General features: G+C 36.4%; 1 long non-coding RNA gene across 1 annotated transcript in view; it reads right to left on the reverse strand.

Annotated features, from left to right (window-relative positions):
- Positions 1-11,165, reverse strand: part of LOC128250339 (uncharacterized) — a 29,763-nt gene that overhangs the window by 17,902 nt on the left and 696 nt on the right. Inside the window, exon 2 of the long non-coding RNA XR_008266366.1 lies at positions 3,774-3,860. This is a non-coding gene — a long non-coding RNA (uncharacterized LOC128250339). The remainder of the gene's footprint in view (positions 1-3,773; positions 3,861-11,165) is intronic.

Here is an 11,165-nt window from a genome sequence, read left to right on the forward strand (position 1 = left end):
AACTGTTTAAACACGTGGATGATTATGTTTGAGGGAACGAATCGTGGACGAAAAAGAAAAACTTTGTCTAATTTGTTACTTTCCTCTATATTCTGGTGTTCCAAAGTGTTTCACTCGTCTTTCTTCAAATTTCTTATGCAAATGAAACCTGACATAAGAAACATGGAACCTGACATAAGCTAAATGAGATCAACATGCATACAAACGTAGAGCCCATAAAACGACGAAATAGGTCCAAAAACAAACCAAAACTAAATGATATTTTATTTATAACAATTTTGTGGAAATGGTACAGGATGAATGACAAGTGCATGAAAAAGCTAACAAACTGGATATAACGGGTGTTTGTCAAACAATAAGACCCTATAGTCAAGGGTTGTCATGGTATTCAAATATTTCTACTGTGTAACTACTATGCTCCACTTTTTTGTAATCGACTGAAGATCGGAAACAAAAAACTCGAAGTAATGATTTGTGAAATTTCAGCTTCTAATACAATCGATATATAAAATTATATAATATATGATAATGCAATATATATTGTATATCTTTTTTCTTTTCTTTCTATATACCTAAATGTCTCAACTGCTAGTGATAAGCAGGTTAGTGGCTGTGCTAATGGCACATACTGAAGCAGAAACATATGTTCACAGCTATCTTTTTCTCACCAGAATAAAGGCTGTCTATTCCTTAATGGCATGTAAATTTTGGATAATTCTTGTAACCGTTTATCTTGATCATTTGGAATTGGTTCCAATTGCCTTCATTTGGAGCGGATATAATTTCAATACATCATGATATTCGATGCATATACATTTACTATTTGTCTACATGTGTATGTGTGTTGGGTGGAGGTGCGTAGCTAAGTGGTTAGGGTATTCGGCTCACAATCGTGAGTTCGATTCCCGGTGGCGCGTTGTGTCTCTAGGGCAAACAAGAGTAGTACCGTATTTCAAAAGGCCAGCCTTGTCACATTTTGTTGCGCTGAATTTTCCTGAGAACTGCGTTAAGGATACGCGTGTCTGTGGAGTGCTCAATCAGTTGCACTTAATTTAACTAGTAGGCTATTCCGTAGATCTGATCAACTAGAACCCTCATCGTCGTAACTGACGGAGTGCTAGTTTATGTGCATGTGTTTGTTTGTGTGCGTGTGATGGTTAGATGAGCTGAATAAAATGTTTTTATCTGGTTTTCATTTCAACATCTGTAAATATTTCATCCAGGTGGGATTGTGCCTCAGTGAATCTAAATACTGGAATAATAATGAAGCTTAGACTTCTTTGTAACCAAGGACAAAAGCTACTTGCTTAGCACTTCCCAGAAAGTTTTAGATAAAAGGCAACTTAAAGTAATTACTGCGGACATTATCAAAGAAACTTCATCTTGCTACAATCCGAACAACATGTGGAAGAAATTTATTTTAGCTATGATAAACATTAAGATATACACAAAATATCGGTTACAATAACCAAGACCTCAAAATATTTTTTTTACATGTGAAGTAAAATAAGTTTGACATTATAAACAGCCAAATATTTACTGAAATGAAAAGGCAAGCAGAACTTGAAAATTATTAGCAATTTCTTTGCTACTATTGTATATTCCTTTGAATAGAAGTGGGTGGGTGGATGGGAGGAACGAGTAGATTGGAAACAAATATTTTCAACTAAATGTAAAATGTAAACTGCTAACAGTATAAAGACGGAGTAGCATCAGGAATGCCAAATATTAATATTTTTGTGGCTTAGATCATTACTTGAGTGGTGGCGGTCTTATGAATGACTTTTATTTTTCCTTTCTAAACTTAGAAAATGCATCCGCTGACTTGCACAATTTAGAGAATTAATATTGTTAAATAAGTATCTGCGCAAGAGAAAATGTACAGCAGGAACTAATATCTTGAAATTAAGATGAATAGGAAATAGCGTAGGAATGTAGATCTAAAAACGTAGTTACCAACAAAATGTTCATTAAAAGACTACTACACACGAGAAAAAAAAAAGAAAAAAAGAGAAGACTTATGAAAGAAATTTGTACATTATATAAAATAATACACGAGATAAAAAAAAATGGATCAGCTTAGAGAAGAGATAATATAAAGAGATAATACACATGCTGAATAATTAGAATTTGTTGAACAATTAGGATTAAAGCAAAGAGATTCCATTATGTATTGGGTTCTTAAAGTCTGGCATTAAAAAATCTCATTAAGCATCAATTTATTGTTGGATCAGAGAATATTTGCGCACCAAAAAATGTGTCTCTATTAATATCGGCAATATTTAATTTATCAGCAGACAATAAAGTTGCACGTTGAAAACAAATATTACACAAACTGAAACAGATTTTGTGTGAATCACTATAATGAGCTATAAAGAAACAGGAAGAGAAGAAAAAGAGCAAACTGGATATGAACCTATGAATTTAATACGTTTGGCATTAAATATTACATTATAAACTAATCGTAAATCTCAGAAAATAGGCAGAATTCGCTTGTAAATGGTAGAGAATAAAATTTATATTAAGTTCGTTCGAAATGGAACTACAAAGCAGTTTTAAAGTCCACTAAAATAGTTAGGAAAATAGCATATTATGACGTTATATTTGAGACTCGGTAGTAATATAAAGGAAAATGTAAGAAGAGTCTCAGTAGTTATAAATATAGTATCATTTTGGCCCGTTTTATACGTACAACATCTTAAAAAAAAAATAAGCTATGATAAAGCTTAGTTATATCGACTCTTGATCATGCTTCATTGACATAGTTTGTAGCACTGTTAGCAATTGTGCAATGACTAACAAAGATTTCAAAAATAAATACAATCTTTATATACTCTCAATGTGGAGGCGCAATGGCCCTGTGGTTAGAGCAGCGGTCATAGGATCGCGGTTTCGATTCCCAGACTGAGCGTTGTGAGTGTTTATTGAGCGAAAACACCTAAAAGCTCCACGGGACCCCCGGTAGGGGATGGTGGCGAACCCTGCTGTACTCTTTCACCACAACTTTCTCTCACTCTTACTTCCTGTTTCTGTTGTGCCTGTAATTCAAAGGGTCAGCCTTGTCACACTGTATCACGCTGAATATCCCCGAGAACTACGTTAAGGGTACACGTGTCTGTGGAGTGCTCAGCCATTTGCATGTTAATTTCACGAGCAGGCTGTTCCGTTGATCGGATCAACTGGAACACTCGTCGTCGTAAGCGACGGAGTGCCAACAACAAATACTCTCAATATATTAACCTAATATTCTGAAAAAAAAACCCCCCAAAAGAATTCTACTATTATTAATGAACTTTTATAAACTCGTTGAGAATGAGAAATTTGATTTTACAGAAATATTTGATCTATTCTTAGGAGATTGCTCAACGCAACACTTAAAACGTGGTAAGTGTGTAAACCGATGGATAATTAGGATGATGACACAGGCACAAAGACATTCATAAAATTACATCAGTAAAATATTAATCCGTTTCGGATTACGTATGGTAAACTCATAAACTCATGTATATAAGTGAATAAAATTGTCAAAACCTTGTAGCATAAGAGCAACAATTTACTTCAGAATTTACATCCAATAATGAAGATTAATTGAACATTCTATTTGATAAATATAATTACATTCATTAGTTTGATTTATCAGATGAAATTAATTAATACATAATTTAGTAGCTGAAGAAAAGATTACTGAAGTGAGTGAGAAGAAGCAGCTGTCACAAAAAAAACAAAAAAAAAAACAAATAAAAAAAAACAAATAAAAAAACAAATAAAAATACCCCACGTTCGTCGAAGTCCTGGAGATATCAATGACGAGGAAGGTGATGAACTGAGATTTACCGCCCTTCGAAGATCAAACCAACATACTATAAAGATAGAATCACACATCTGTAGAGCGAGCAAAAGATTTAACAGTGGTGTAAAAATAACTGAGGCACAGTTGCAGTTGGAATATATGAAAGCACGCGAAGGACAGAATGCTGGGGAAACAATAATAGAATGTAATGAAAACACATCCAGAAAACACAGATTGCTGAGATGGCAAGATAGCAGAATAGTGAAAGCATCAGGGGCCTCGTTGATATCGACTAATCCGTTCCCATATTTCAGGGCTTGCGCCTATGTTAGAAACAAGGACGGTGGATTAGCCGAATCTTTGAAATATCGGAAAAACTGCCTCCAACGAGGTTGATAAGACTAAGTACCAGTGAAATACAGAATTTGATGATATCAACAAACTCCGTCCGCTGAAAACTGTTGGCCTTGTTTCTAAATTAGAAAGCATTAAATATAAGACAGCGAGCTGGCAGAATGTTTAAAATGTTTGAAAGAATATTTTCAAACACCGGCCATATCAGTTATTGCATTTCTGTGTCGGTAAAATGAAGTAACTGTCAAATACTGAGTTCGACGACTCGACTAAACCCATTCCTTTAAAACTGTTGACCTGGTGCTTAAATTACAAACACTACTACTACTACTACTACTACTACTACTACTACTACTACTACTACTACTTGGACCTTGTTCCACTAAACACCTGACTAAACCGGAGCGTATGTTTTTCTACTTTTTATAGAAGGGGTAGGTTCCGCTAGTCAGGAAACACATCCGCTTCCAATTCTCCCTGATGGTCTCAGAATGTCATCCCTGATGATGTGAAGGCACGCAGTGGAGATGACGCATCTGTAGATGTCTGAATTACGATGACGAAGAACTAGTGCGGGCGTCTTTCTTGCTGTATGTATTTCTGCAGCTTGTCTCTTTTACCGAGTTGTAGTTATGGGCTAAATGTAGACCGAGTTTGGGCATTTAAGTTGTAGAATGTTTCTGGACATTTACAACACTCTACAATCTGTATACCGCTGTCAGCAGTAAAATAACATTTGCAATCTACAGGGGGTTAATAGAAAGTATGAGCAACAATGGTTAGGAAGAGACACTGGGTATTGATGAGAACAGTCTGAGTAGTCTCTTCTTGAGGATTTTGAAGTAAGGGGACGACTTCTAAAAATTTTTAGAATGGCAGTGCTACAACGGAGAATTACCTGATCAAGACAAGCTCTACGGGCAAAGAAGGCCAATAGCTTAATTTGTCCTAAATGCGCGCATGGGAACGAAACCATCGCGCACGCTATTGTTCAGCGTCTGCGCATTATAACTTATGAGCTAGTGTCAAACGTGCTGTCGCGTGAAGAATGGATGTGGCTGTTGGCTGAGTCTATGGTAGGAAGTGGCATCTAGTTTTCTTCCTGATGACTATAGCGAAAGAGTTTGTGAGGTGGACTTGTGTGAAAGATTTGAAGATAGTTATTTTTCAGTTTGGCTAAGAACTCATCTTCAAGTAAGGCTTGAAGATGGGAGTCAAAAGAGAGGCACTGCTTTATAGTGTCTTTAATAAAAGATGGCTGAAAGTAGAATGAGACTATCATTCAAGTCAAACATATTTTCACTGGTTCTGAAATTTTGGTTTTTAAGCGCTGTTTCAATAAGGAAAGGCTTGCTAATTTAATGTGAGTACAATTGTAATTGACGGTGTTTATTGATTATTCGCTTTTTATCCCGTTATTAAGTCTATTTTCTGACATAACTTAACGATATGATGACGTAATAAAACAAGTAGAAGAGTACACTCTTTCATTAACAAAAAGATTTGCACAGATAACACAAAGAGACGATAAATGAAAATATAAATATTGCTTTTAAATTTGATCTCAAGACCAGTAACCTAGGGTTAGGGGTAAGTCGATTATGTCCACCCCAGTGATTTACTGGTACTTATTTTATCTATTCCAAAAAGCTAAGTCAACCACGTCGAAATTTGGACTCAGAACGTAAAAACGAACGAAATGTCGCTACACGATATGCCCGGCGTGCTAACGATTCCGCCAGCTCACAGTAGTTAGCGATTCTGACGCATATTGCAATTTACAGATTCGTACAATGATAATAAAAACAACGGCCTCGGCGTTAACTGATAGATGCCCACGCACAGAAGTTCGTAATTATAACGGTTGACATTTTGGACGTGAACAGATTCACGTTACAGACACAAGCTTGGCAGATCTAAATTTCAAAAACCTCTCTCCTTTTGCCCTAAGCATTTCTCCAAGAACACAGAGAGTTAACGTGCTTGTCTCACGAAAATAGGACCGCCCTTTTGAGTGCCGTGTTAAAAAGAATTGATAAACAGTATTTTGTCTACTGAACGAGGCAAATCGTGCAGTATCATCTGCCTGATTTTCAGAAGTAAAACAAAACCAAGGAACATGAAGTGCCATGATCCGCACTCACTCGGACAATTGTACCAAAGGTCATTGGTCCACACAACACAAACAAGAGTGATTGGGCATGGCAGTATAATTGATCCCCAGCACGTCGTCGTTCTTATGACGCAATATGAAGTGACGTGCTGAAGTGATGGAAAACGATATGCGATCAGGAGAGGTCCGTATAGACTTGAGAGTCTTTGCAACCCCGCAAAATCACAAAACCGTCACAGAACTGTGTAACTGTTGATTTTTGTATTGGTATTATGGTTACGGGTTTAGTTGATGCTGGTATTATGTGAAAAGCCGGTGGGTGGTTTTTCTCTCAAATCTCGTTAATCCTTCTGAATTTCAAATTTAGACGGCCATCATTTATTTTCCCCTTTTCCATCGCAATGGGCTTGTGGGTCCTTTTCACTGTTTTTTTTTTTTCACTGATTTGAAGTGTTACTACCGTTCTCAATGTTATTGCTGATGGGGATTCTACTACTGCAGCTGTGTTGACAGAAATAGGGTTTCGTCTATTTTCCCTTACTTAAAGACTGTACAGTAAACCCTCTGGTGGTCGGTTTTAATACGTACGTAATGCGTTGCTCTTCTACTCTTGATTTCTATCATACCTCTCCTTTCAAATAAATGAGGTGGTGCTCTTCAAAAGATCGTAGGAGCGAGTAGCACCATCACCTCTGACAAATATCTGGCTGAAAATTAAGAATCAACAACTTCCCCAGCTCTTCCAATATCATTGCCATTAATATTGTTTATGTCCAGTGGCACATCACTAAACGACACATTTGTAACTTGTCAACTCATAGAGGACGAAAGTTGCATTCACTCGTCGGAGGAGCAAGAAATGGTTGAAAGCCTTTTCACCCAGTCTTCATTAATGCAGAAAGCTAGCAACACATTCTCATACTTCCATCCTTTCTTTACGTGCCATATCCGCGCTAATACATCCTGAGAACATATTTGATTTGCACTGGACTGGGATTTTCGATTCATTTAATTTTCCCATGAATGCATTTGTATGAGATGTTTTTTTTCTCTTTTTTTTTTTGTCAATATTTTTTCTATCCATTTTTTAAACTTCTGGCAGGGTGAATACGTGAGGCCAAACAATACCAGCCTTTTATTTTTGCTCGTCGGATTCTTTGTTTGCGAGTAAATTCACTGCCCTAAAATTCTTTACTCATGCGAAGCAGTTTTGGTTTCTTGTTGGTAGTGACGGTATTAGAGAAACGTTGCTTTTGATGGTGGTGAGGGTGTTGTTAATATAGTTATCGACAACGGTGCTGATACTGGTCGTTATAGTAGCTTTCCTCCTGCGCTGCAACTCACTTCTGGCGGGAGCGACAGTAAAACGAGTTCTCCATGTTGTTCACACTACTACGGCTACAGCTGCTCCTGCTGCTACTGCTGTTACTGTTTCTACTACTATTTATGCTGCCACTACCACTACCACTACCACTAGCGCTTGTAACAATAATGGCCGAGCTAGTAGTCCCATCGGTCATTTCTGTTGTGCACATTTCAACAGCGAACGTGAAGTTACCGGCGAGGATGACGTGGCCGTGTTGTTATTGCTATTGTACAGCTGCTTATACATTGTTGTTGGTGCTGTTGTTGTTGTTGTTCGGGTGGGGATGGCTGTTATATTTTTATGTTGTTGAATCTGATTTTTCTGTCTTTAATACTTTCAATGCTGGAGAAGCTAAGCCTCATCTGCCACCCTTTCTTCCATTCCGCCAGAGAAAGCATTCTTTTTTCAACATCCCCCCCTCTCTCGCCGTCACCTCTTCCTCGTTAGTTCTGATTTTTGACGTCATGGTGTAGGATTTTTTTCTGGATAGATTTCCAAATTTTTTTCAACAAATCCGACCTCGTAAAGGGATTGGAACAGAACAGATCACTTTCGATTGTCGCACCAATATCGCAGTAAACGTTCTTTTTAATTTAGATAAGTTTCACAAATTTGAACTTTTTAATTACAATAATAATAATAATAATAATAATAATAATAATAATAATAATAATAATAATAATAATCTATCAACGTATGGACGCTGGTTACTCACGTTCATAGTTTACGTTTGGTTTCTGAAATTTTGAATTTCCAATCACCTTTTGGTTTGAACTTGAGAAAGACAGACGTTCTGTCGAAATATTGTTCAAAAAATAAAACATCTAAAATCGCACTCTTCGTCTTAACTATTTACCTTCGTGAAGAGTTACGTCAATCCTTTTTTTAAAATAATAATAATAATAATAATAACCCTTTCTACTAAAGGCAAAAAGCTTGAAATTTTGGAAGAGGGTACTTGTCGACTATATCAACTCCATTGTTTCACTAGTACTTAATTTATCGATCCCGAAAGGACGAAAGGGAACGTCAACATCGGTGGAATTTGAACCCAGAACGTAACGACGGGCGAAATGCCGCTAAGCATTTCGTCGAGTGCGCAAAGAATTCTGCCAGCTCGCCTAATAATAATAATAATAATAATAATAATAATAATGCTTCTTGCTATAGGCATAAATCCTGAAATTTTGGGGAATAGGGCAAGTCGATTACATCGAGACCGGTGCATAAGTGGTAATTATTTTATTGACCCCAAAAGTATGAAAGGAAAGTCGACCTCGGCGGAGTTTGAACTCAGAACGTACTGACGGACGAAATTATGCTAAGCATTTTACCCGGCATGCTAACGATTCTCTCATCTCACTGCCTTAATAATAATAATAATAATAATAATAATAATAATAATAATAATAATAATAATAATAATAATAATAATAATAATAATAATAATAACAACAATAATAATAATAACAATAATAATCTTTTCTACTATAGGTAGAAGGCCTGAAATTTAAGGGGAGGGATTGAATCGATTACATTGACCCCACTACTCAACTGGTACTTAATTTATCGACCCTGAAATGATGAAAGGCAAAGTCGACTTCGGCGGAATTTGAGCTCAGAACGTAGCGACGGGCGAAATACCGCTAAGCATTTCGTCTAGCGCGCAAAGGATTCTGCCAGCTCACCTAATGATGATGATAATAATAATAATAATAATAATAATAATAATAATAATAATAATAATAACAACAACAACAACAACAATAATGATAATAATAATGATGGTTTCAAATTTTTCCACAAGGGCAGCAATTTGAGGGGAGCGGAGGAGTCGATTACATCGACCCCATTGTTCAACTGGTTCTTATTTTGTCGATTCCAAAAGAATGAAAGGTAAAGTCGATCTCAGAGGAATTTGAACTCAGAACATACTGGTGGACGAAATGCTGCTAAGCATTTTGCCCGGCGTGCTAACGATTCTGTCAGCTCGCTGCCTTGATAATAATAATAATAACAACAACAATAATAATAATAATGTTTTTTTGTTATAAATCACTAAAAAACATGTTCACAAGAAAACGTTAATGAAGAAAACATAATAATTGTTTCTGATTTTACAAGGGAAGCAGTTTTTAAGGGAAGGTACTTCATCAATACCATCAGCCGTAGAACTAGAGTGTCGCTTTATTCTATCGATCGCGAAAGAATGAACCACAAAGTTGATCTTAGTGAGATATGTTGCGCCCGCACTTGTCGCTTGCACCTTTCCTACTCCGCCATCTTCAAACACTAGCAAAAAACTTATATCAAAAGTCTAAGATTAATCTTATTCGTTACTTTTGACTCAGCACCCACAACAGATTACAGTTCCGAAATGGTCCTGTGACCAAGAAGCGTCAAAAGGACTTTGAAATCCATGCTAACGCTCTCGGCCGCATTTAACATCTTCCTACTTGCATGCTTCTCACTCGCCCCTATGTCTTTACAAAAGCGATAACGATCCTGTGGAAAATATCATTTGCTATGTCCCTGAATATTACCTTTTTAATCACGCTACTCTATCAAATGGGGTAGCATAAAATAATGATTATAAGCAGACGTTTCACGTATAATCTCTGTTCTCTATGTTAAAGAGCGGAGAGGGATGCCGTAGGCTATACCCCTTGCTTTTTACAAAACTAGTCTAGGCATCGGCCAGGAATTTTTTCAACTGGTATTTTGGGAGTACAAAAAAGCCCCCATTTTCTATGAGATAAAAGAACTTTTGCTATGCTCCCCACTAAATGAATGTTATTTTACCATTGTTCCACTTCGCATTGTGCTTCTCCCATATTCAGGGATTAAATTCTAACGATTTAATCGGACCAAGCAGAATTAGCAAAAATACTCCTATTTAGGTGCTTATGACACCGTAACATATGCATCTGTGTGTCAGTGTAATTGTTTTTGTTGTTGTTACTGTTGTTATTATTGCCGATAAGTGAACATTCAGGGCCATTTAAATTAAAGTTTTCTGTGGTTGAGAAATCTATGTTTTGTCTGTGAAGCGAGCATATATATGCCTTTTGCTTTGTTTTCATCGAAATATTGATTTTCTTTCCATTTTTCTGGGCATTGTTCACTTTACACGAGGCCATTATGAAACAGATCGAACAAAAAGAAAACGAGCTCAAAGGCTGAAATAAAGTTAAACTTAGTTTAAGGGGAAAAAGAAATTTAATAGAATTGACTTATTTTGTAAAATAGTTATGCATCAAAACTATTCGTCCAATATATTGTAAAACATTATACCAAACATTTGGAGAAAGTATTAACAACCGACAAGGGAAAGAGGAAGAGGAAAATGAAATGCTGAAGAGAATTGTTTTCTTATTCTTCTAACTTTTAGCGTTTTGACAGAAAAATGTCATTCTAAAATTGTTTTTATCATAAGCGTGCCCAAACACGTCGAATGCTTAGCAGGTTTTACAGCCACATCATCCAAACCGACCGGGTGAAACCGGGCTTAGCTGCAAGTATATATATATATATATATATAT

This window comes from Octopus bimaculoides, chromosome 20 (assembly GCF_001194135.2).
Source record: "Octopus bimaculoides isolate UCB-OBI-ISO-001 chromosome 20, ASM119413v2, whole genome shotgun sequence".
NCBI classification, from domain to species: Eukaryota; Metazoa; Mollusca; class Cephalopoda; order Octopoda; family Octopodidae; genus Octopus; species Octopus bimaculoides.